Below are 27,055 nucleotides of genomic sequence, written 5' to 3'. Positions count from 1 at the left end.
TAAATGGAGAGGCACATGAAGCAGCTCAAAGCATGATTGGGGAGCTATTTGTGTTGAGGATCAATTTACCTCTTTATCATGGCCGGGAAAGTTTGGCTCAAGAAGAGGAGTTTTTGCTAACAGGAATCATTCCGAAAGACATTCAGAAGTCTAAGAAGTATGGCTTTGTGCGTAGAGCATACAGGTACAAATTGATTGGTGATGTCTTGTACATGAAAGGGGCTGATCTTGTGTTGAGACGTGTACCTTGGCGAGAGGAGCTTTACAGAGTGTTGGAAGAGAATCATGAAGGCGCATGTGGCGGCCACTTTTCTCTAAAGATCACCTTACATAAGATCTTGCAAGAGGGGTATGTATGGCCTAGTTTGCACAAGGATGTTCACCATTGGTGTAGGTCTTGCAATAGGTGTCAAGCATTTGGGAAGAGAGTGTTGAAGCCAGAGCTACGAAAAACCATTATGGCGTTTGATGTGTTTTAAAAGTGGGGGATTGATGCAATCGGCCCGTTACCTATCACAAGCAGGGGCAAAAGCTATATTTTGACTGCAGTGGACTATCTCTCTAGATGGGCAGAGGCTATAGCAGTAAAACAAATCACTGCAAAGGATGTGGCAAAATTTGTGTATGATGAAATATGTTGCAAGTTTGGGATGCCATTAGAGCTACTTTTAGATAAGAGGCCAGGATTTAGAGCTAAACTACTAGATTTTTTTATGCGCAAAGATGAAGATTAGGCACCAGCATACCACTCCTTATTACCCGCAGTGTAATGGCTTACATGAAAGGTTCAATGGTGAGTTGGTACAAATTCTTTCAAAAGTAACAGAGCACCAAGGAAAGAATTGGGATTTGGAATTTCCTAGTGCATTATGGGCTTACCGTACTTCGGTGAAGACAGGTACAGGGTTTACTCCATTTCATCTAGTATATGGAAAGGAAGCACTATTGCCTGTGGAGGTAGAGTTACCGGCAGTAAAGATGCTAGAGAAGTTTCTTGGGCCGCCTAGTGATGCATTCAAAGAGAGGCTCTTACAGTTACAAGAGGTTCAGCTGGATAGGATAAGTGCATTGGAACATTATGGGCAGATGCAGGATAAGGCTTTGGCAAAGATAAATGAAAATGTCAAAAGTAAGGGTATCAAGAAACATGACCTGGTTTTGCGCTACAACAGTAAGCTGAACAACACCTTCCAAAAGAAGTTTCAAATTAAGTGGGAAGGCCCTTTCAAGGTAGTGGAGTGTTTTTCGAATGGTACATATCAGTTGGCTAGCCTGGATGGGATTTTACATAAGTCAAGGGTAAATGGTTTGCGTCTTAAATTATATCATGCCAGGTTGATGATGGTGGAGCAAGATGAGCTGTCTGTAGAACAAGTAATGTATGTGAGGGATGAGGAGACTTGTGATGCGGCGAGTCTCATATCTCTTTTTGCTGCTGCTGATCATGAATGATCTAGCAGGCTAGGGGATGGGCAAATTATGTCATGAGTTTTTTGGAGCAAGGGATTGCACATATGTACATACACATGCATGGTGCATCAAATAAAGGATTGCCCATTTTCCAAAGCCAAGTGGTTATGTTGGTCCCACATGTGTACAGGTAGGACAGCATGTACATAGTGCATCGACTTTCACTATTACCAGTACCAGTGTGTTTTTCCTATAATAATGAGGATTTGGTGGCGCGTAAAACTTATCGAGGAAGCTATCCGCGGGCCGGCGACATGAGGTAAGCAGGTGCGTCAGATGGCATCCAGTGGCGTCAGGAGGTCGAATGGGGTCAATACTTGCACGTGGATGAGTACGGACACAACGTGGGTGTTTTCTTGTGATAATTATGCTGAAAGGTCATCATGAGGACCATCTTTTGGGGCCACTTCACGTGGTGACGGGATGCATTATGGGAAAAAGGTGACAACTATGCATTGCGAGGTCACTTTTTGGCATGTTCGGGGTCCGTTTGAGGTCAAGTAAAAGGCCAAGGGTGCCTAAGTAATAAAGCTAAGTGTGGGAACTGAAAAAATAGAGAGAAGACCAGGAAAAATGTGGAGAAGAGGGGAGGAACAGGCGCAACTGTGTTTTTGCTATTTTTGGAGCCTGTTTTGGCCGTAAACTGCTCATCCGGGGTCAGATTTGAGCACTTTGACGTTGTAGACTGGGGTTTTGGGCCGTTCCGGACGCGATGGAGCTGTCCATTTTGCCAAATTCCTCATTGTTTTTGTGTTGTTTTGGCTGTGTAAGTTTCTCCTATGAGCAAAGCTTCTGCTCCAATTTGTGATTGTATCTGGCTTATTTTACCCATATTCTGTGAGTTATTTGCCCCATTGGTGTTGGACCAAGCTCTATTCTATATAAACATCAGAAATTCTCCTCTTTTGAGCTGATTTTTTGGGTGTCTCTCTCTCTCTCTCTCTCTCTCTCTCTCTCTCTCTCTCTCTCTCTCTCTCTCTCTCTCTCTCTCTCTCTCTCTCTGGAGTGGGTAAACGGATAGTCTCTCTCCTCTCGCTCCATCGGTGTGTTCCTGTCTCGGCCAGGTGGGTTGTGTAAGCCAAGTGGTGCCCCAGTGTGTGTGTGTGTGTGTGTGTGTGTGTGTGTGTGTGTGTGTGTGTGTGTGTGTGTGTGTGTGTGTGTGTGTGTGTGTGTGTGTGTGTGTGTGTGTGTCTTCCCAAGAGTGTGTGTCGGGTTGTTATAGAGGCGTTCTGTGTGTTTCCATCCCGCTCACAATGCCAAATGGATTAGTCATCCATTCTAGAACGATGTTGTAGGGTAACATAGGGATCTTCTACCCGCTAGAAAAAGGACTAATGAATATGCTTTATCTTCTCTACCCCATAGTCAAGGACGACTATGATTCCAAGAGAGAGGTAATATCATAATAACTAATATCTAATTCTCCTAAATGATTTTCTCATGTTAAACTGAGCATTTAATATGGGGAAGTGCCAGGGGAGAAAAAGCTAAAATATTGGTTAAGCTAGTAGACCGGCCACAATGGGGATCCAAAGGAGGGTAAATAGGGGTCCAAAGGGGGGGACATCTGCAAAAGACCAAGGTGCAACAATGGGCTCAAAAGACCCTAAGGTTCAGCCCATTAAGACTTCCAAAATGCTAAGGTTCCAAAATTCAAAGGTTGTGTCCAAACGTCAAGAGTGTAGGAAAATTGGATACCTTGTGTGCGCTCAAGAAGTCTTCATGCATCCCTACACAGGAGGGGGCGAGCCCTAGAAGTAGGATATGAGAGAGAAACGCACACACACACACTCACAAGATCCTTTACACAAAGGGAAAGAGGGACACAGGTCAGCTCCCTAGCCCAGATGCCCACAAGGTGTACTCAAATCCTATTGGATTGCCATGGAGTTGGACCAATGAGAATTAGGCTAGAGTAAATCTAGTTTAATTAATATAAAAACACTTAACAAAAGAACCAATAAGAATTAAGCTCTCTGGTAGAAGACTATTGGACAGTCTTCCAAGGAGTCCAATGAGCATTCAGCAGCCCAATGGCTTGCCTGATTCCTATTGGCCAGGAGACAAAGGCGTCCAATGAGAGTTTAGTTGCATTAATTAATTACCTAAAGCTCTCACAAAATGGGAAAGGGGGACACATGTGAGAAGGCTATCACTTACGCTACTTAAAACTCATTGGCTAAGCCTGGCATGGGCCAATAGGGTGTGAGCATGAGCAAATAGCAAGAGGGGTCGATCAAGAGAGAGAGGGGGCTGATTTTTCAAAGGCATTATTGCATACACACGCACACTAGTCCATGTGTGGATTAAGAAGACTCTCTCTCTCTCTCCTTATCAAGCTTTAATGGAAAGCTTATCACCTACTCCAAGCTTGTGAGAAGGGAGGCCTACACCAACAACTCTTGGCTTTGTGATGCAAATCCAATCAAGAGCCAAGCTTGAAGGCATGCTCATCTCCTCTACCATGCTAATTACTAAGCTAAGCTATGCTAATATGAGTGATTATGTGAGGAGATGTACATCTTTCTTGTAAGAATACTCCTTCTTCCTCCCAATCTACTCTCATACCCTGCTAGCTCTCCCCATCTTCGAAGGTGTGTGAGGTCTTGGGTCTGAGACCGTGAGGGAATTAGTGTTGTGTTTAATAAGTGTTTTGCTTAGTGCTTGAAGTTTCCATCTTCATTGCACTAGCTAGCATTGACGGAACACAAAGAATTGTATTGTGAAATGTCTCTGTTGATGGGAGAAACCATAATACAAAGCCTTTTGGAGGGGGGGAGTGGTTCCATGTAAATCTGGTCCTCAATTGCTATCAATAGCTTAATTTCTCTCTCTTTTGAAGTATTGTTCATGCTATCTAACTAGGTGTTATACTTTATGTTGCTGTCTCCACCCAAGCACTCTTGTTATTCTCAATAGGAATCTATTCTAATAAAATGCTCACTATGTTCATGCTATTTTCCGCTACATACAAGTTACTAGGCCATTAAATGTTACACATGATGGAGGAGGGATTAAATCTTTGCGTTTGCCTTCTCAAATGAGTTGACTTGCGTACCCAATTATCTACATTCTCAGGCAACAGTTCTACATCATAAGGCAACTCATTTTCAGCTCTATCCTGCTCTGCAGAAAATCATTTTCAGTCAATTCATGTGGCTGTCCATCCTCATTAGGAGCATCAATATCATGTCCTACCACTTCTGGCTCAAGGTAAATTAACTAATTATCAATTCCAGCTTGCGGTAATGCATCATGAGGCTCTTTTTCAACATCAATGGGTGGCACGAAAGGCTGAAATACGACTGTTTTCTTGTCAAAATCAGATTTTGTAGCATTCTTAAGCAATTTTTCCTCATTAAACACTACATCTCAGCTGCAAATTACCTTTCTAAATTGTGGTAACAACATTCTATAGCCCATTTCACCTTTTTTCATATAACCTAGGAAGACTCCTTTAATGGACTTCATATCAAGCTTTGTTCTCAAGTCATTGCGTACATGAACAAAGGCTTCGCATCCAAATACTCTCAAATGATCATAAGAGGCAGGTTTGCCAGGCCAACCCTCCTTTGGAATGTCACTTTTCAGCGTACTATTTGGAGAGTGATTGCAAATATGAACTACAATTTTAATGCCTCTCCCCAAAATTCCTGGGAAAGATTAGCAGTGCACAACATGCAACGCACTCTCTCACATAAAGTACGGTTGTACCTCTCACCCACACCATTCAAAGATGGATTATAAGGGGTTGTCAACTCCCTTTTAATCCCATTATCATCATAAAAATGCTGGAATTGAGCAGATACATATTCTCCTCCATTGTTCGACCTGAGACATTTAAGCTTTGCACTCTTTTGAGTAGTGACAAAAGAATGAAACTTATTAAAAGCATTAAAAGTATCACTCTTACTTTTCAACAAATGCACCCATCCTTTCCTAGTACAGTCATCAATAAATGTAACAAAATACAATGCACCACCAAAAAACTTAATAGGCATATTGCATACATCGGAGTGAATAAGATCAAGAGGATTACCTTTGCGAGAGACACCAGAGTAATAAGAAGATTTCTTTTGCTTTTTGTAAAGACAATCGTTACAAAAATCTAAGTTTTTGCCTTTTACATCAACCCTCTTCAGAGAGGAAAGCACATCAATACCCTTTTGGCTCATATGGCCAAGTCTCTTATGCCACAATTTTGTATGTGAAGCAACTTCAGCAACAACAAGAAACTTTCCAGGCAAAGCTTTACATTGAATATAGTACAAAGTATCTCTTTTAGACCCTTTTGCAACAAGCATAGAGCCCTTAAGCAACTTCCATGAACCAACCATGTGCATCAAACTGGCCAACTGATAGTAAGATTTTCTTAATGCCTGGTACAAACCTGACATCATTCAATACAAGCTCTTGACCATTGTTAAGAGCCAAACGCATGGTACCCATTCCCTCAATATTGCAAGCAAAATTATCACCAAGGTACACCTTGCCATAATTGCTTGCACCATATGTAGCAAAACACTCCAGAGATGGAGTCACATGGAATGAAGCACCAGAATCCACTTTCCATGATTGGGATAGGCCATCATTAGCGCCGAGCAATGCATCAATGGCACCAGAATCTACTATCCAAGATTGAGATAAGCCATCATTAGCACTAAGCAATGCATCAATGACATATTTCTTTGTGGTAAGCATGTCTTCTACAATAGCTATCACCAAATTTAGGGGCATGAAGCCGCAACCAAAATTTCCTCAACATCTGACAACTCCTCAATGACCACACTAGAGGATACATTTGCTTTTTCAGCATCCTTGGAGGAGTCACCTGTTGATTTTCCCCCTTTCTTCTCATCTTTCTTCTTCTTCTCTTGCGCTTCCTTCTTCCTATCTTGCTCTTTCTTGAAATACCTGCAATTGGGTTTCTTGTGACCCTTTCTGCCACATTGATAGCAAGTGACATCCTTATCCTTTGTCTTGCTCTTACTTCTGTTTTGAGTCATGTTGCCCGCATCACTTTGATTTCTACCTCTTGCATTGTAGGCAGAACTGCCACCTTTCCCACTAGACTTGCGTCTTATCTCTTCATTGAGAATAGACCCTCTCACACCATCATACATGAGGCTGGGACTGTTACTCGAGGAAACAACCAATGTTTTCCAAGTATCTGGTAATGTCATAAGCAAGAAAATAGCTTTCAGCTTATCATCAAATTGTTGAAGCCCACTGTCCTGCAACTGACTCAACACACCCATAAAAGCACTTAAATTCTCAGAAGCTGACTTCAAGTCATCAAGCTGTATATCACCAAATTTTGCATTAAATGCACCTGGTTCACAGGCGTTGTGTTCTCATAATTGGACTTTATCTTTTGCCATATTGCATAAGCAGAGTCCAAACGCTTAATGTCCGTCAAAATGTCATCATTGATAGCCATTTTGATGTAGGACATGGCCTTCTAATTCAACCTGGCCCACTCTAAGTCAGAGAAACCTTGCGGCTTATTCTCTTCCAATGCATTTTCACAATCCTTTAAGAAAAGGATACCTAGCATGCGTTCTTGCCAAAGGTCAAAGCCTTGACCATCGAACCGTTTCATTTCCATCAAACTTTTAGTGTTTGATGCGGAAGAGTTAGTAGTCATCTTAACTCAACCACGGGCGTGTATACAAGAGAGATGCAATAGGCTGAAAATTTCAACAAATAGGAGCAACCATAAGACTTTGCATACGATAGACCACAATTTCTTTTACATGAAACTATCCAAATCTAAATTTTAAGTTGAATATGCGATTTAAATCACTTGTACTCAGATTTTCACTCAAATCCTTGCACAAAAAATCAATACATGTGATCCCATAAATTTGGTACACCTACATATTGCTGTTATAACCTTTAATAACCTGTAAATCACTTGTTTTGACCTAAAAATAGCCTCTTTTGGGCTGTTTTGGTGACCTTCTTGACCTCGGAAGCAAGGGGCTTTGCGATGGAATCAAAAATGGTCACAAGAAAGCAATATACCTTGCTGTCTAGCAGCCTGTACAGGGTCTGTTTTGGACCCTAGGGCTCTAATACCACTAGAAAGAGCAAAGGAGAGGCTACCAAGAGATGCGCGAGGTGAAGGAATGTAGGTATGGGCCGGGTGTAGCCAAGCGTGAGTGCAAGAGAGCAGAAGCACTACAGATCGAAAGCAGAGAGAGGAAGAGAGCTCGCACAATTTTGGGAAAAACTCACTTAATGCGTTTGTCGCTTTCCCACTTTATTATAAGTGACTTTTAGAAAACGTGTCCAGGTTCAATGTGAACCTAGACAAAGTATAAAAATGTAAAATTGTAACTATGTTAGAGAGCGGTCATATAATCTACCATCCATGAATCAATCACCACCTAAATGTCTAGTTGGACAAAACAATCTGGCACCAAAGGGTAAGAAATCACAAATAGTGTTAAGATGTCAACCTCCATTGCCAAATAAAAATAGATTTTTTGTTAGATTCATTCAATCTACCAAGCCAAAAGAGAACCAATCACATGTACCAATTACAATTCATTATGAGGAACTTACTGAAGGCATGGGATAGCTCTATAGACTATTCCATATGGTGGAGATTCCTACTTTCCTTGGCAAAATTCTAAGCCAAATAGTCAATCATTATATGAGCTTCAGCCTATAAAAGATCACTACTTGATGGGTGAGAACACTTTGTTGTTCATAGCAAAACCAAATTACAAACCAAAGACATATGCACCAAAACAAATGCAACCACTGCCATTAGAACTCCAACCTCAATAAACAAGACCATGCCATGAGTGTAGAGGTGATCATTGTGCTAGACATTGTCCACACAAAGGGAAAGTAATGAGGATGTTTGCATTTTGTTTAGAGTGTGCAAAGACGCATTTCATTTAGAATTGTCCAAAGCATCCTGATAAAGTTCTCGACCTTATGGAAACAAATATAGAAACACACAACAGCGAGGCAACCAAAACTCTTCCAACGAATGTCCTGCTCAAAACTCTAATGATAATAAAAAGGTAAAGTGTTTCAAATGTTTCCAGTATGCTCACTATGCAGATAAGTTCCCAAAAGGTCCTGCTAAGATCAACGGCCAACCCAATGGCTAATCCAATGGAGTCACCCAAAATCCAAACCAAAGACCCTTCAACAACCGTCCCAATGGTGCTACTATTAACCTCATCGAAGATGCTAATCCCAACGACAATGAAGTAGAAGCTAATTACGGTGTTGGATATGATCCTGAGTATGATCACAATGAAAACCCATCTTCACATACTCCTATATCTCCTCACACTTTGTTTAAAGTGCAAGGCACAGTCAAGGGTGAAAGTGTCACCATTCTTTTAGATGATGGCAATAGCCATGATTTTATTTCTGCACGGTTTGCACAACAACTCTCTCTCTCTGAAATTTCTTCACCTCACAAAGTCAAAACTATTTTTAATCATCAACATTTTAATTGCAAAACCCAAGTCATTGTTGAAGTTTGCATTGTTGAATTTACACAAGCACTTACTTTTTTGGTAGCACCATTGCATGGTCTTGGTATGATTTTGGGAATGCCATTTCATCATGAGTTTGATTCGTTGATTAATTATAAAACACGTACCATATCTCACACTCACAATAATCAAAATTTCTCCATCCAAGCAACACTAGCACTTCAAAATTTTCCACTTCTCTCTCACAATCAATCCAAAAGAGCAATTCGAAAACAAGAGAAAACATATCTTGTGCTGGTAAATCGAATTTCCACTAAAACTGAAACCTCACATAACTCCTCACATTATGAATTTCTCCCACAATTTAAAAATTGTTTCATGCATGATCTACCTGTTACCATATACATGTGGTAGTGATGTGTGTGGACACACTAGGACCGCCGGGGCATTTTTTCCCTTTTTAGGAGGTTTTTTCCCCCGTGCATTGTATATACGCCCATCACTCTAGGGCTATCTATCTTTCCATTGCACACTAAGTAACACACTCTCTATTGTGTGCCTTGAGCTTCCTTCGTCTTCTCCAAGCTGTGTGTGTTTCTCTGCAACCCTAATTCCAACAATTGGTATCAGAGCAAGTTGCATCCTCCCGAGCTTAGTCACTAGCTACTCCAGTACACGCCTACTCACTTTCTCCGATTTCAGTGAGCTTTGGCGAGCGTTCACAGGTCGACAAATATTTCGGGACAGCTCGTAGAGCTGAGTCTGCTCAGATTTTTGATTCGGGCTCATTTTGGCCTCCATTTCCACTACAAGCAGTGCTGCACAGGCTAATTCGTCACTTTGTGCAGAATTTCTGTCAGTGCCATTTTCTGCATAACAGGTGCCTCATAGTCTTCTATGGTTTGTGCTACATAGCACGTGTTGTTCCCGCTCCATTTCTCCTATTTTCGAGCAGTTTTCACATCAGGTGTAGCATTTACCATGGCTGACAACAACACAGATGTCTTCAAGATGTTTGTTGATGAGACAGGTTGGAAGGGGACAATTACCCTATGTGGGCTTATATGATGCAACACGTTCTTGTATCAAAGGGCGTCTGGAATATTGTGCAAGGCATTGATGTACGTCCTGGTTCTGAGGATATAGGCGATGTTGAGGATGTTGCAGGTCTTGCTGCAAGGATTGCTGCTATTAGAGTTGTTTTTCCTACGATAGAACAAGCTCGTTGGGATGTAAAGGATGCGCAGGCTCATGCATTGATTGTGTTTTCTGTGAAGCGCACCATTGTTCCTCACATCCGTTCAGCAAAATCTACAAAACAGGCTTGGGATATTTTGGCTGGACTTTATGCAAGTTGCAATGAGCATAAAATTTCTTTGTTGCGTAAAGAGCTGGAGTCTAAGATTATGCATGAGGAAGATGATATGGACACTTTCCTTGCTAGTGTCAAGGATATCAATGAGCAACTTATTTCTGCATGTGAAGTTATTTCAAACAGTTCCCTTGTGCAGACTGTTCTTGATGCCTTACCAGATTCTTACCAGACTTGTGCTAGTACTTGGAGACTTATGACCCAAGGAAATTCAAAAGTTGTCAAGTTTGATGCATTATGCACATTGTTGTTACAAGAGTCACTTTCCAGAAAAAACAGGACTAGACAGCGTGCAGTTGAACAGGCTTTTATTGCTTCACAAAGAAAGGGTGGTAACAGCAATGCAGCCACTTCTTATGGTTCTGTTGCATGTGGCAAAACTTATATTCCCAATGCTTCTGCTGGCAGCACTTCTTCTGGCAACTCTGGTGATAAGGGCAAAAGGAAGATGCGTTGCCATTATTGTAAAGCTAATGATCACTTGATCAAGCAGTGTCCTAAGTTGAAGGCCAAAGAGGCTAAGAAGAAAGAGGGTGGTTCCACTGCAAATGTTGGTTCCACTACAAATGCAGCCATTGTTGAGTCTTTTGTGAAAGGAGACTGTAATGCTGATGTTGATGCAGAATGGGCTTTTAGTGCAGAGTGCACTTACAATCTTGTTGTCCATGATGCATGCTTGTCAGTTGTTGCAGATTCACATGTGTGGTATTTTGACAGTGGTGCTACAAAGCACATTACCTCACATTGTGAGTTGTTCACCTCCCTCGAGTCTGTCCCTCATGGGAATTCAGTCACTTGTGCCAACAATGCCTCTTATCCGGTTCAAGGAGTTGGAAAGATTGTGCTTACTGCTGCAAATGGCAGTTCCTTCACACTTGTTGATGCACTTTATGTACCTGGGATCAAGAAGAATCTCTTGTCTGTATACACACTTGCTAGACTTGGACTTGTAGTCAAATTTGTGGATGACAGATGTACAGTTCATGATCTCAATTTTGGTGATGAAATTGTTGCATCTGGCCTTTTGTGCCGTGGGCTGTATAATCTCACTTTGTATGACAAGTGTGGACAAAATTTTGCAAATGATGTTGCAGATTCAAGGGCTATTTCAGATGCAAAACTTTGGCATGCACGTTTTGGTCATTTGAATTTTGTCAGTTTGCTGCGTTTGCAGAAATCTAATATGGTTTCTTCTTTGCCACCTCTTAAAGCACCTGTCAAACATGTTTGTGAAGGCTGTATTTTGGGTAAGATGCAGCGTTCTAAGTTTCCAAAGGATGGTTCAGTTCGGGCCACATGCAGGTTGCAGCTTGTGCATAGTGATGTTTGTGGGCCCATGCAAACTCCGTCCTTGGGCAATTACCTTTACTTCGTGACTTTCATTGATGATTACTCCAAGCATGCATGGGTATTTCTGCTTAAAGCGAAGTCCGAAGTTTTTATGTGCTTCAAACAATTTTTGGCTATGGCTGAAAATGTCTTGAAATGTCCTATGGGCACCCTCCGTTCCGATAGAGGGGGGGAGTATATGTCTCATGAATTCAATGCATTTCTGGCTAGTCGTGGGATAAAACACCAATGTACAGTGCCTTCTACACCTCAGCAAAATGGTGTTACTGACAGGAAAACCAGGTCACTGACGCAAAAGGCACGATGTATGGTCAAAAGTCAAGCTTTCCGCATTCTTTTGGGCTTGAGGCCATCATGTGTGCCACTTATGTACTAAATAGGTGTCCTACGAAAGCTTTGCAGTCTATTACTCCATATGAAGCATGGCATGATAGAAAGCCTTCTATTGAGCATATGCGTGTTTTTGGCTGTTTGGCATATGCTTTGGTGCCACAAACATAGCGCAGAAAATTGGATGATAAGGTTTTCAAATGTATTTTTGTTGGTTATAGTGCTGAAAGCAAAGGTTACAGGTTGTATCATCCGCAAACAAAACGTATTCTGCTTTCACGAGATGTAGTGTTTGTGGAAGATTCTGTTCAGCCCTTGCTGTCATGTACTAGAGACAATACTGTAAGCTCACACGACATTTATGACACTTTGTTGCCTCTTTTCAGTGGTGGAAATACGAATGTAAGTTCCAATGAGGAAAATGTACAGCCTATGGGGGTTTCTGAAAATGCTACAGATCAGCCTATTACTGATGCAGATGTACATGATGTACTTGATGAGGGAAGGGATGAAAATGAGCAGGCTAGAGGTATGCCAAAATGGCTGGTGCACACTTTGCGTGACAATAAATTGGATGCACCTTTGTCTAGTCGTACTCGTTCAGGCTCTCACCATGCATCTTATGCATCATATTGCTATGCTTTGGCTATGTCTAGCTTACATGATGTTGAGGAGCCTCTGTCTTTTGATGAAGCACAGAATTCAAAAAATTGGATGGTTGCCATGCAATCAGAATATGATGCACTTATAGAAAATGACACATGGACTTTATGTGATTTGCCTCTTGGAAAAAAGGCCATTGGTACGAAGTGGGTTTACGAGTTGAAATGCAAGCTGGATGGTGAGATCGATCGCCATAAGGCTCGACTTGTTGCAAAGGGTTATGCACAGCAAAATGGCATAGATTATGAAGAGACTTTTGCTCCCACTTGTCGTATGACTACTGTGCGTTTTCTATGTGCATTGGCAGCTCATTTTGGTTGGGATGTACATCAATCAGACATTGTTACTGCTTTTTTAATGGTGACATATCTGAGAGAGTTTATGTAACGCAGCCTCGTGGTTTTGTCATAAAAGGACAAGAGGACAAAGTGTGCAGATGTAAGAAGGCTTTGTATGGGTTGAAGCAATCTCCTCGTGCTTGGTATGAGAAAGCCGACACTCATTTGGTCAACAAGGCTTTCGTAACGGTTAACAGAAAGCACATTGTATGCAAAGTGTTAGGATGATGTATTTCTCATTGTGGTTCTTTATGTCGATGATTTGCTGATCACTGGACCAAATGAGAGACATATTGCTGAATTTAAGGCTGATTTGAATGCTACTTTCAAGATGAAAGATTTGGGGCTGTTGCATCATTACTTGGGTATACAGTTTAATCAGTGTGATGGTGGTATTGCCTTGTGTCAAAAAAGTTACATAGAGACATTGCTATGTAAGTTTGGACTTGAGGATTGCAAACCTATTGCCACTCCCATGGAAACAGGTTTGAAGTTGAGTCTACATGATGCTCGCGATTCTCCTGATGTCACTCTTTACCAAACTGCTGTTGGCTACCTCATTTATGTATGCAACACGAGGCTAGATCTTCATTTTGCAGTCTCACAGGTTAGCAGATTTATGCATAGCCCAGGGTCTAAAGCATTGGCAGGTTTTCAAGAGGATTTTCCACTACCTTAGTGGCACTTTACATCTTGGCTTGTTTTATCCCAAGGGGGGATCATTGCCGCTAGATTTACCTTCTTTTTCGGACTCAGATTGGGCTGGTTGTTTTGACACGAGAGTGTCCCGAAGTGGTTTTTGTTTCATGCTTGGCAGTTCATGCATATCATGGTTGAGCAAGAAGCAACCTACGAGGGCCACTTTGAGTTGTGAGACTGAGTACAGGGCAGTCTTCACAGCTACGGTTGAGTGTGTATGGCTCAGACGCCTTATGGCTGATTTGGGTGTTGGATAGCACACTGCCAACACTATCTACACTGACACTCAGAGTGCATTGGCAGTTGCGAGGAACCCAATTTTTCATGCTCGCACAAAGCACATTGAGGTGCATTACCACTATGTCAGGGAGAGGCTCTCAGCAGGAGAGATCATCTTGTCTTATGTGCCAACACAGGACAACCTTGCAGATCTTTTCACAAAGGAATTGTCTTGTGAGAAGCTTGAAGCTTTCCGCAAAGCTTTGGGCTTGCTCCCCTTTGTGGACTGATCATGTCCTCAGGGCATGGCACTTCCCTTTACCGCATCACTCCAAGGGGAATTTGTTACCATATACATGTGGTAGTGATGTGTGTGAACACATTAGGACCGGCGGGGCATTTTTTCCCTCTTTAGGAGGTTTTTCCCCCCGTGCATTGTATATACACCCATCACTCTAGGGCTATCTATCTTTCCATTGCACACTAAGTAACACACTCTCTATTGTGTGCCTTGAGCTTCCTTCATCTTCTCCAAGCTATGTGCGTTTCTCTGCAACCCTAATTCTAACACTACCACCTAGAATTCCACCTTCACGCCCAGAAGACCACCAAATAGATATTGTATCAGGTAGTGAACCTCCTTGTAGAGAACCTTATCATGTAAACCCAACTGCACATAGGGAGATACAAACTCAAATTATTGACTTGCTTGATCGAGGACGTATAAGACCTAGTAGTTCACCATACGGAGCTCCAGTACTTCTTGTTAAGAAGAATAATGGAACTTTTCATATGTGTGTTGACTACAGAGCATTAACCAAGATCACCATCCAAAATAGGTTCCTTATTTCAAAAGTGGATAATCTGTTAGACAAACTAAAAGGGGCAAATATCTTTAGCAAAATTGACCTCAGATCAGGGTATCACCAAGTCAAAATGTTTGATCAAGATGTCTACAAAACTGCTTTTGAACACAAACGAGACATTATGAATTTATTGTCATGCCATTTGGTCTAACAAATGCACCAGCCACATTCACACGCATGATGAACAAAATTTTCATTGACCATCAAAATTTTGTGATTGCATTCTTTGATGACATTCTTGTATTCAATAAATCAGAACAAAAACATAAAGAGCACTTAACACGTGTATTTGAAGTGCTTCCACACAACCACTTGTATCTGAATCCTAAAAAGAGTTTGTTTTTCCAACGTGAAATTGAATATTTGGAAAACATTGTATTGGGCAAGGAAATACATGTAGACCCCAAGAAAATTGAATCCATACAGTCATGGCCTAGACCCAGAAATTTTCATGAACTTCGTTCTTTTATTGGTCTATGCAGCTATTACAAGAAGTTTGTGCATAACTTTGCTTACAAATCTCATTACCTCACTCTCCTATTAAAGAAAAATTCTCCTTATATATGGTTTGATTTGTAAGAAATTTCCTTTAATGCACTGAAAAAAGCTTTGATAAATGCATCAGTACTGCAATTGCCTAATTTTGATAGACCGTTATTTGTCGTAGTCATTGATGCTACTGGAAAAGGTATTGTTGTAGCCCTTATGCAAGATAACCATCCACTGGCATTTGAAAGTCATAAGTTTAAACTGTCTGAAGCAAAATTTAGTACATATGACAAAGAGTTGACTAATGTTGTACATGCTTTGAAAAATTGGAGACACTATTTAATGAGTGTTGATTTAATCATCAAAACTGATAACAAAGTATCAAGTATTTACTGTCTCGACCCTTAATAGATGATAGACATATTAAGTGGGTTGCCTTCATTCATAGTTTTCAACCCAACATTCAATACCAGCCTGGTAAGGAAAATTTTGTAGCCGATGCTTTGAGTCAAAGACCCTCTCTTATTGGTACTTCATTTGATTCAATGCCTGACACCTATGCACAATATGATGACTTCAAAACCACATGGTTGCATATGATTGACAATTCTGTGCACAGATTTTTGGAATACACTATTCAAGAAAACTTTCTTTATTTCAAACAGAAATTGTGTTTAACTAAACCTTTTCGTACATTAATCATTGAAGAGTTGCACAAACCACCCTATGTTGGACATAGAGGATTTGCTGCTACTTTTCAAAACTTATGTCGTGATTTCTATTGGCCTACTATGAAAACTAATGTTAAATAGTATGTTTCAACTTTTTTGATTTGTCAAAAGCTCAAAGCAAGAATAGGTAAGAAATTGGGACTTTCACACCCTCTTCCTATTCCTGAAAAACCTTGGAAACATATTTCAATGGATTTTGCTACTGGATTTCCACTCACTATTCACAAGCATGATATGATTTGGACTATAATTGACCGTTTTATAAACAATCATACTTCATTCCTTGTAAGAAAGTACTCACAACACATCAAGCAACACGTCTATCTCTTAAAGCTGTATTTCCATATCATGGATTGCCTAAAGTCATAATATCTTATCGAGATTCAAAATTTTGTAGTTCTTTTTGGACTAGTGTTTTTGAAAATCTTGGAACAACACTTGATTTTACTTCTGCATTCCATCTTGAATCTTATTGTCAAGCCGAAGTCACGAATCTCGCACTATCATTGACTTATTAAAAGCTTATGTTTCTTCTCAACCCAAAAAAATGGGATGATTACCTGCATATTCTACCATTTGCATATAACAACACCACTCACACTGTCATAAGTAAATCTCCATTTGAAATTTTGTATGGTCATTCTCTACCTACTCCTGCTTCACGTCTTTCTAATATTGTGTATGTGTGCAGATGACTTTATTGCTAGTTTTCATTATATTTATGTAAGTGTACCTCGAAGTGTTCATTCTGTCTTAAACACCCACAAAAACTTCACACTTAGCATGCTAACAAGCACCGCAAGGCACACCAATTTAAAGAAGGTGATTATGTTATGCTTCGCATTGGAAAATGAAGGATCAAAAGTGTTGATACTAATGTTTTTGTTAAACTTGCTCCTCGTTTTTACGGCCCATTCAAAAATTTTGTTGTGATTAATGATGTTTCATTTTTTTTAGACTTACCTTCACATTGGCACATTCACAATGCATTCCACATGACTCTTTTAAGACCTTTCAGAGGACCCCTACCTACACATCACATTTATGAGAATCCACCTTCACTTGTGGACCAAGAAGAATAACTCATCCCTGCACAAATAGTTGATCACCAGACCACCACCACACGCACTGGCAGGGTTTATACCCGCTATCTTTTGGCCTTCAAAGGCCACCCTAGAGAGGATACCAAACGGATGCCTGAAAATTTTTCCGCAACTTCCCAGTCCTTCTCCACACTTTCCATCTCTCACGGTCCAGTTGATTCTCTACTAAAAGCGACTGAGGAAAGTTGTTATCCGTGGTGGGAGGGATGTTATGAGACTCGGCACCCTCTTCATGCATCAGATGATGTGGCAGGGATCTAGAGTTTCTAGCTCTCTGGATATGTTGCATGTGGTGCTTGGAGGCTTCATGCATGTGGAGTTGGGGTCATTCAAGATGTTGGATCCCCTTGTTGGAGCTTGGCCCACGGGCAGCTCCTCGGTCAATCCCATCTATTTTTGGGCATGGTGGAAGGTGCCCCTCCTAGCTTCGGCAAAAAGGCACCTGTACAAAGTGTGCTCGGCAGTCGCATGGGCTGGAGTTCATGCATCAGATGATGCGGCAGGGATCGAGAGTTTCTAGCTCTATGGATATGTTGCATGTGGTGCTGGAGGCTTCATGCATGTGGAGTTGGGGTCATTCAAGATGTTGGATCCCCTGGTTGGAGCTTGGCCCTCCAAAATGGCATGTGGTGTTAGTGATCTAGTGGTGTTTGTTCGGGATGGGATGGAGTTCGACTGCTCGTTTGGTTTGGTTGACGGTACGCATGTCCTCTGTTCCGCTTTGATGGTGTGTTACATTTTGTTGCTGGCCTCTCGAGTCATGGGGGTGCTCTGGTGGCAGAAGAGCCCCCGTGGTGGCACCTTTCAAGTCCCAGGTGGGTGATGGGGATAATAGGCCCCGGCCCCTTTTCGACAGGTATGCTCTGGTTTCTTCTCTACAGGGTGGCACCCTGGTCAGTGTTGTTGGTTGGGGTGGCTCCCCTTCTTTAGCTGATGTACTTGGGCTTATGATATGCTGCCTTTCTATTGTGTCTTGGTTGGCAGGATGGTAGATTTGGGCACCCAGGCTCAATTGTGAGCAGGGTCTTGTTTTGTAATTTTTTTGAGTTGCATTAATATAATTCCACTCACATATTGTGAGTTTTGCAAAAAAGCTGGTCTAGGCTCTTCTCTTGGTTCAGCCAAGTCTACCCTTTTGCGTTTTCAGGTCCTTCGTAAGACTCGCCTTGTTTCCGTAGTTCCCTAACAGGTTGTTCGATTATGATTTTCCGATCTTCGAGAGTATACTTTTTGTAATGGGATGGAACATGCATTACATCCTTCCCATCCTCTTTCGTGGTTTCCATTTCTGTGGTGTATATCTCCTTTAGAGCTTTTTTCAACTCTTGATATTTCTTTTTCCGCTCGACTCTGGTCATGAGTGGTTTTTTATCCTGATGTTCTTCTCGAGTACCCTTCCTGAGACATTTTTGAGTTTCCGTTCGAAGGATATCTACCAGTTATTTTGTCCTTGACACAATCATTAGCATCTATCTGCATCAGGAAGTGTGTTTTACTGGAGACTGATGGCATAGGTCGTGCTTTCATAATTTTAGTGTCCCTCTTTCTTCTATACCATTTTTGTCTTCTTGATTTCAGGTTTGGAAAGTCAAAAAACTTTTCATCCCTTTCCCTTAAGAGTAGTTGAGCTCTCGTATGTTCTTTTTTGGATCCCGAATCTTCGGAGGTAGCTGAGTGTTCATCCAACTCATCAGTTGCATCGTAATAGAGGTCAGAAAAGACTTGTTGAGCTTTCATCAAGTCCTTTTTTTCCTCATCCTTATTTTCAATGTTAAGGACTGACATCATTTGGATGGGAATTATGTCATAGCCATCCTCATTGCAAAATTGAGTAGGCATAGACGTATTCACACATACATCCATTGTCGTGAAGATTTGAGTCCACTCAAATGGTTCGAATAAATGCTCTGAGAAGGTTCAGGTATGTAGGTTTCGTCTATACAGTCCCTTTCTAGAATACATTCCTCTCGTCTCAAGCTTCCATTTTCTGAAGCTCCGCACATCCAAATAGGAGTGTCTTTGTTTAGCCAAGATGGAAGTTTAGTTTCAGCCGAAGAGACTGAATCAAACTCCTGGATGGGTGTTTTCAAGACGTCTCTATAGGTGTGGTCCTTTAGATTGACCCTTGTTATAGATCCCACTTGCTTCCAGTACAGATAGTCATTTCCCCAATCTTGGATAAGTTGTACCTGTTGCATGAAAGGTCTTCCCAATATGATTTCATAGTTGAGTTTTTTCCCAAATTCTACTATGGCAAAAGTGTGTTGATATTCAATTCCACAGGAGTTGATTATCACTTTTTCTAGTAGCCCTAGTGGTCTTTCAATGTGTCTGTCAGCCAACTGCAATTTCATTTGCGTTTGTCTAATGGCTGGCTGTCCCCAGGATTCCCATACTGCTTTAGTGGCTATGGCTATGCCAGCTCCACTATCCAGTATTGCCATGGTTTCAATGGCATTATATTTCACTAGGAGGGTGGTGTTTCCTTCTTCCCCTTCATAATATTCTCCAACCTTGTTCATAGGAACTGATCGAATCTCTTTGTTTTCCATTTCATTTTTCGTTTTTCCCAAATTCTTAGAGATTAACCCCATTATCCCCACCTTCTCTAGGGTTTTCTGTAAATCATTCCACAAGTATGGTCTAAGTTTCAACAGTTCTCCCAAAGTAAGAGTACATTGGATGGGTGTAGACATGATTGAATGAATATTGTCTAAGTTTCAACAGTTCTCCCAAAGTAAGAGTACATTGGATGGGTGTAGACATGATTGAATGAATATTGTCTACTTCTAGGGTCTGTTCAGCTCTTTTTACTTGAGTGGTCTTGCAAACGATGGATTCATCTTCATTATCTCCCAAGTAAGAAGGTAATGTTTTTAATGTCATTGGTTTAGATATCCCTTAAGCCTCTGATCCGCAATCCCCATACAAGGACTGTAAATCCATGTTCATATCAGATGGTAGGTTATCTAACCAGACTTCTTCTATAGGAGCTGACTTTAAAGTTAGGCTCCCATCATTGATCTCCCTTACCTTTTCCCATAAGTGTCCTGGCCAGTCTTCCTCCACGAATGGAATTCCGTCTAAGGCATCTTCACTGTCCGGCACTATGAGCTCTGGTTCATTTGTTTCAAGGTGGGGTTCTGCCACCACATCGGATTTTGCTTTCGTTTTTTCTACCGCAAGCTCTTCCGGTTTTACAATACTTTCAAGCTTGGGTTTTTGTTTATCCAGCATTTCCTGCGTGATTCTTACCAAATTTTGATAAGCTTCCAGCTTAGCTGCTTCCATGTCTGGGGATGGATAGTTTTTCCATTTGTTTTCCATGTTTTGGCCTGCTTTTAGTCTGGCTTGGTAGGCTTCCAAAGCAGCATTGATAGGCTCAAAAATTTTATCAACTAGAATGGATCCTCCAGATTTCACGGTTGTTTCCTTGAATTCACTGTCAGTTTCTTTCAACTTGTCCTAGGCTATAATTTTTGCTTTCTCTTCGTTTTCAACCCGTTGTTTTTGTTTTCTCTCCTCATATATTTTGCTTCTGCTCCTTTTGATTCTTTGAGAAGAATCTTTTGTTCTCGGAACATCAGAGGAATTGTGTTTCTTTTTCTTTGCCTGGGTTCTAGTGATTATCTTGATTGGAACAATCGGTTTGCTCTCTGATGAGCTACTAGGCATCACTTAGACTACGTTGACTACAGTTTTTCCCTTGTTCAAAGGATTCTTAGGACAATCTTTCGAAAAGTGTCCTCCCTTTTTGCAACATTGTATGCAATAGGCTTCAATTGGTTTGAGGTTTTTGTCAGGCTCTGGACATTCGTTCTTGTCATCAGCACCACAGTTATGACAGTTTCCTGTTCTGGGCTTCATCATGGGTCTTTACATGGGAGGTCTGACACCTTGATTAGCTACATAATACATTGGTGCGAGCTCTGGTGGAACATAATTCATGGTTTCCTCCATTGGTGGTGGTTGTGGACTATACCAATCTCCCTCTACCATTACTGTAGATGGACTAGAGTCTGCATAGGTTGTAACAGGCACTAATGCTTGTTCATCTATGACTCCTTCTGAGTGCATGTACTTTACAAGCATCGCATTATGTCCTGGATAAGGAGGTTGTTGTCCCAACACAGGTTGAGGTCTCTCCATACTCATTGGTGGTCTTTGAACTTGAGCCATATTAGGCTGATATCTGTACATGGGTTGTCCTTGTTGCCCCATGGACACGTAATGAACGTTCCTATCATACTTTGGTCTGAAGTAGCACTCGTGGGTCTCGTGGTTGGTCCATTTATCCTCGATTGCACACCATTTTTGTGGCCTAATTGGTTGCCCTTGTGGGGATATCCCTTGTCTTGGTCCCCTCATAGGTGCTTTTTGCATATTGTTCATCATGTCATTCATCCTTTTTAGCATATCTTCTATGGCTGAGAGTGGTGCCGCAGCAACCGTTCCCACTTGTGCTGGTTTTGTGGATGTTGTCTCTCGCTTTGTTTATCCTTAGGGACATCCTCTTCATTGAAAATCTCACAATTGTCTCCTAGGTCGATAACATCCGACACACACGCCTCTAGGGTTGTATGCTTTTTACTATAGAGTATATCATGAAGTTCTTTGTTTAGCAATCCCTCCAGAAACGATGATACAAGTCGCTCCTCTACAAGTATCTCCATCTCTGGACATCTGGCAATGTATTGTTTCATTCGAGTTGCACAATCCCTAAGAGACTCACCATGTTTCTGTTTGAAGTTGTAGATTTGAGCTACCGTATTATGTTTAATCCCCGTTTTAGAACAAGCAGCTACAAATCCTTGAGCTAATGTATTCAAATCCATGATTGACCTTGGTGGAATGTTTTGGAACCATGTCAAAGATTTTCCTTCTAATGTCATTCCAAACCCCTCGAATTGAGTATAGAAATCGAATATATGCTCTGCTCTTAGCACTTGCTTGAAGCTTGCTAAGTGGTCATATGGATCCCCTAATCCACTGTATTTTCTGACCCATTTTTGGAAATCATCTGGTCTGACACGTCTACTTGGTTCACTCCAGGTCTTCTGGGAGTTAGTCCTGTTCCGAGTTCTTCAAACCAGTCTGTCGGAAATAGTGACTCATGTAGCCCTGGGCTGGCCTTAGTGTCACCCGTTTTTCTGTTGTGTTGCTCTAGTGCGTGTACGGAGTGTGTGCAAGAGAGGGGAAGAAGAGTATGGGGAAGGGGATGATACACAGGCAGCCTGTGTTGGGTTAGTGGAGAAGAAAGAGAGAGGTCAACCCTTCCTCTTTTTCTCCCTATATTGATTAGGTGAAATCAAGTGTACAAGGGTGGTTTCCCACGGCCACCTGGCCTACACCCCAACAACCTCCCACTTGAAGGTCATGGTGGCCAATAGTGGCATTAGTATAGTTAGTCTATACAAAATTGATGAAGCATTGCCGAGGCTTCATCCTACACCCATAAGTTCTATACAATGTGTAAATCGCTCCGAGTCTAGGCTCTTTGTGAGAGCATCTGCGGGGTTGTCATCAGTGTGAACCTTGACAAGCTCGATATGCTTGCCAGCCAATGTATCTCGTATGACATGGTATCTGACCTCTATGTGTTTCGACTTTGATTGAAACACTGGATTCTTTGCCAAAGCAATGGCACTCTGACTATCACAATGTAGTACTGGAACCTCGTGAATGCCCAAATCTCCCACTAGACAAGCCAACCATATGGCTTCCTTGCTGGCGCCAGACGCAGCAACATATTCTGCCTCACTGGTAGATGAAGACGTGCAATCTTGGAGACACGATCTCCAAGAGATAGCTGCTCCAGCAAACATGAACACATAGCCAGATGTGGATCTTCTACGATCTACGCAACCCGCATAATCCGCATCCGTGTAACCTACAATAGATGCATCACTGTTTCCGAAGCGTAAACACTTGCTAGCTGTACCTTTCAAATATCTGAGGATTTTCTTCACTGCTTCCCAATGCTTCTTGCCAGGGTTTTCCATGTACCTACTAACCACTCCCACTGCATGTGCAATGTCTGGTCTTGTGGCTACCATAGCGTACATCAAACTGCCAACTGCTGAAGAATATGGTACTTTCTCCATTTCCTCTTTCTCAACCACTGTCTTGGGAGAGTCTTCCTTGCTAAGTTTGGAGTATGCTTGCATTGGGGTACTCAATGACTTCCCCCCCTGCATACTAAAACGTTGCAAGACTTTGTGAACGTACTTTTCTTGACATAATTCAAGAATTCCACGTTGCCTGTCTCTCTTGATGTGCATACCAAGAAAGTGATTGGCATCTCCCAAATCCTTCATGGAAAACTGAGTGCTTAGCATCTTTTTCAACTGATTGATTTCATCAATTGATTTGCCTGTGATAAGCATATCATCTACATACAAGATCAAGATGATTAAAGAACCATCGTTCAACCTTTTTGTGTATAAGCAGTGATCCTCTTGACTTCTAATGTAACCCTGAGACTGCATGAATTTGTCAAATTTTTGATACCATTGCCTTGAACGTTGCTTGAGGCCATAGAGTGCCTTTTTAAGTCTACAAACCAATTCTGACCTCGTTGTTTTTTGGGTTTCACATACGAATCCCTCTGGTTTTTTCATGTAGACATCTTCATCTAGATCCCCATGAAGAAATGCTGTGTTCACATCCATTTGGACAAGTTCCATGTCCTGGATAGCAACCAAGCCAAGCACGGTGCGAAGTGTAGTCATCTTGACTACTGGAGAGAAAATCTCATCAAAATCCACACCTTTTTGCTGCTTGAAACCCTTGGCAACTAGACGAGCCTTGTATCTAGGCTCGGGATCTTCCGTTGTATACTTCTTTTTGTATACCCACTTGCAAGGTAAAGCATTTTTGCTTTTTGGTAATTCAACCAAATCCCATGTCTCATTAGCGACAATCGAATTGTATTCTGATTGCATAGCCTGCTCCCACTTAACGCTATCCTCCATTTGTATAGCTTCTTTGTAGCAGGTGGGCTCTCCACTGTCAGTGACCAAAATGTGGTGTATACCTGGCTCAAACCGCTCGGGCGCACGTGATACTCTCTCAGAGCGTCTCAGTGCCTGACTGCTGGACTCCGCTCTCTCCGGAGCAATAGTAGTATCTTGCACTTGAGGAGTAGGTGCAACACTACTGAACTGAGTTGGTTCGGAGGCTACATCCTCAAAACGAACACGTCTGTACTCAACATCTTTGATGGGCGTCTTGTGCATTTTTGATTCATTGAAAATCACATGTGAGCTACGAATGACTTTGTTTGATTATGGGTGCCAGAGACGATAGCCCATCTCTCCGTTTGCACCATAGCCAATAAAAATGCATTTGTGTTATCTGGGATCTAACTTCCGACAAAGTTCTTTGGGCACATGTGCATATGCTTCACATCCAAATACACGTAAATGCTCATAGCTTGGCCTTTTGCCAGTCCATAATTCCTCTGGAATTTTGAAATTCAAAGGAGAACTAGGTGACCTGTTGATGATGTGTATTGTTGTCAGAACAGCTTCCCCCCAAAATTTGGGAGTAAGCTTTGCCATAGACATCATAGAGACAACTCGCTCTTGAATCGTATGATTCATTCTTTTAGCTATCCCATTTTGTGCAGGTGTGTATGGAGCAGTAAACTGCCGCCGAATGCCTCTTCTATTGCAAAAATCCTTGAACTCTGTGGAGACGTATTCTCCACCATTGTCCGTGCGAAAATCTTTGAGCTTTGTTCCTGATTGGTTCTCAACCATGGCGAGGAATTTTTGGAATGTCAAAAAAACTTCTTCCTTACGCTTAAGGAGATACACCCACACCTTTCTGGTAGAATCATCTATGAATGTGAGAAAGTAGTTCGCCCCCCCTAGAGTTTTATGTGGCATTGGACCACACAAATCACTGTGCACCAAGTCTAGAGGTTCGCCTAGTTTCTTATTCAATGGCGAAGATGTTAATCTAGTCTGTTTTCCATACAGACAATGCTCACACAATGGAAAGTCCGTGTAATCTAACACAGGTAAGTAGCCAAAACGTTGAAGTGTTTTCATTCCCTTTTGGCTAATGTGCCCTAGCCGGCTATGCCACAACTCAGGAGACGGTAGCTCGGCAACATAGATAGAGTGTTCGCCGACACTCAAAACAAACAAAGAGTACATGGATCCGTTTTTATTGCCTTTCATCATGATAAGGTTGTTCTTGCGGATCATCCAAGAACGATTACCAAAAACTGTAGTGTAGCCAAGATCATCCAATTGCCCTATAGAAAGCAAGCTTTTCGTAAGCTTGGGCACATGTCTGACATTATGTAGCACAAAAGTAGTGCCATTATGCATCTGAAGTTTCACATCCCCAATGCCAATAATGTCAAGCTCATAGGAATCACCAAGCTTGACTATTCTATGCATGGATGCATAAGAGGAAAACCACTCTCTATGCGGTGTGACATGAAAACTTGCACCAGAATCAAGGATCCAATTCTGTGCATAACCCTCATCCTGTGCAACCAAAGCATCTCGAGTGAGATCTGAAGTGAAAATGAGAACATCTGAGGCATCTGTTGTCACCTCGGCATGAATCTTTGTGGGCATAATGTGCATCACTGGAGGAGGAGCATCCTCTACTGCAGTGGTAGGTATGGGAGACTCAACAATATTGAGCTCCTCAATCTTTATTGTACTTTTGCCTTTGCCAGAATTATCCTTTTGCATGTTTTTCTGATCTCTTAGGAAACTGCGACAATCCTTTTTGTAATGACCCTTCTTGTGGCAATAGTAACACTCGACATTTTTGGCATTGCGGTCTCTACTTTGGTTCCTGTGTCTGCTAAGACTACGAGGATTTCGCTCTCTACTTTTGCTTTTGTATTTGTTCCTGTCACGGCCTCTTGGCTTTGTTGAACTGCCAGCCATATATGCATCTCCATGACTAGCATTATCAAGAGATTTACGACGAATCTCTTCAGCGAGCAACGCATCTGTGACAGCATTGAACTCTAACTTGCCATTTGGAGCTGAATTGCTAATGGTTGTGCAAAAGATATCCCATGAACTGGGTAGAGAGCATAACAAGAAGATAGACTTGAGTTCATCGTCAAACTCCTTAAAGCCCTGAGATGTCAGCTAACTGAACAAGGAGTTGAACTCATTTAAATGACTGGAAACTATGCTACCTTATTTCATGTTGAGCTTCATAAGCTTTTTCATGAGAAAAACTTTGTTGGATGCACTTTTTCTCTCCCATGCTGAACATAAGCTATCCCAAAGTTCCTTGGTTGTTTTCTTCCCGATGATAGTGAAGAAGACTGACTCGGCTAGATGTAGACGTATCGTAGCCATGGCTTTTGCATCCAAAAGCTCCCATTGAACTTGTGTATAATCATCATCCTCTGCGCACTCTTTTAACAATTCTGAGAGGCTTTTGTTTATCAAAACATCTTTCATGCGCTCTTTCCACATGGTGAAGTTGCTGCCATCGAACTTCCGAATGAAATACTCCTCCTTTTCTGAAGAAGAAGCCGTCGCTGACAAGAGGATTTGAGAGGTGCCAAACTATGGCGAGAAGCTGTAGAAATTTGGGCAGAGTAACCTTTGTATTGGGAGTAAAATCTCAACCAAAATAGACTCAAAAGTGCCAACAATGGAAGTCACGACTCGCGGGAAGTAAATCCGGCAGAGTTTCCTTTGTATAAGGAGTCAAAACTCAACTCAAAATGCATATAAATGTGCCAATTGCACTAACTGGGCATCTGCTGCACAAAACAACTGCTATGTGAGTGCCAACTCGGCGTCAAAAGCATAAATAACCGTCCAGATACATATCCTATGGCGAGGGTATCGTAAAGGGGAACTCCAGCTACCTGTATCACCGAAGGTGTCTCAACATTCGAGCACACCCCAGCTCAAAGAAAACCTCACACTATCGACCCTCCAAAAGCTAATGCAGACACAAAT

The sequence above is a fragment of the Adiantum capillus-veneris genome, chromosome 24 (assembly GCF_014529385.1).
Source record: "Adiantum capillus-veneris isolate H3 chromosome 24, ASM1452938v2, whole genome shotgun sequence".
Lineage (NCBI taxonomy): Eukaryota > Viridiplantae > Streptophyta > Polypodiopsida > Polypodiales > Pteridaceae > Adiantum > Adiantum capillus-veneris.
The sequence above is the reverse complement of the archived record's forward strand: the minus strand, read 5'-3'. Positions refer to the sequence as shown.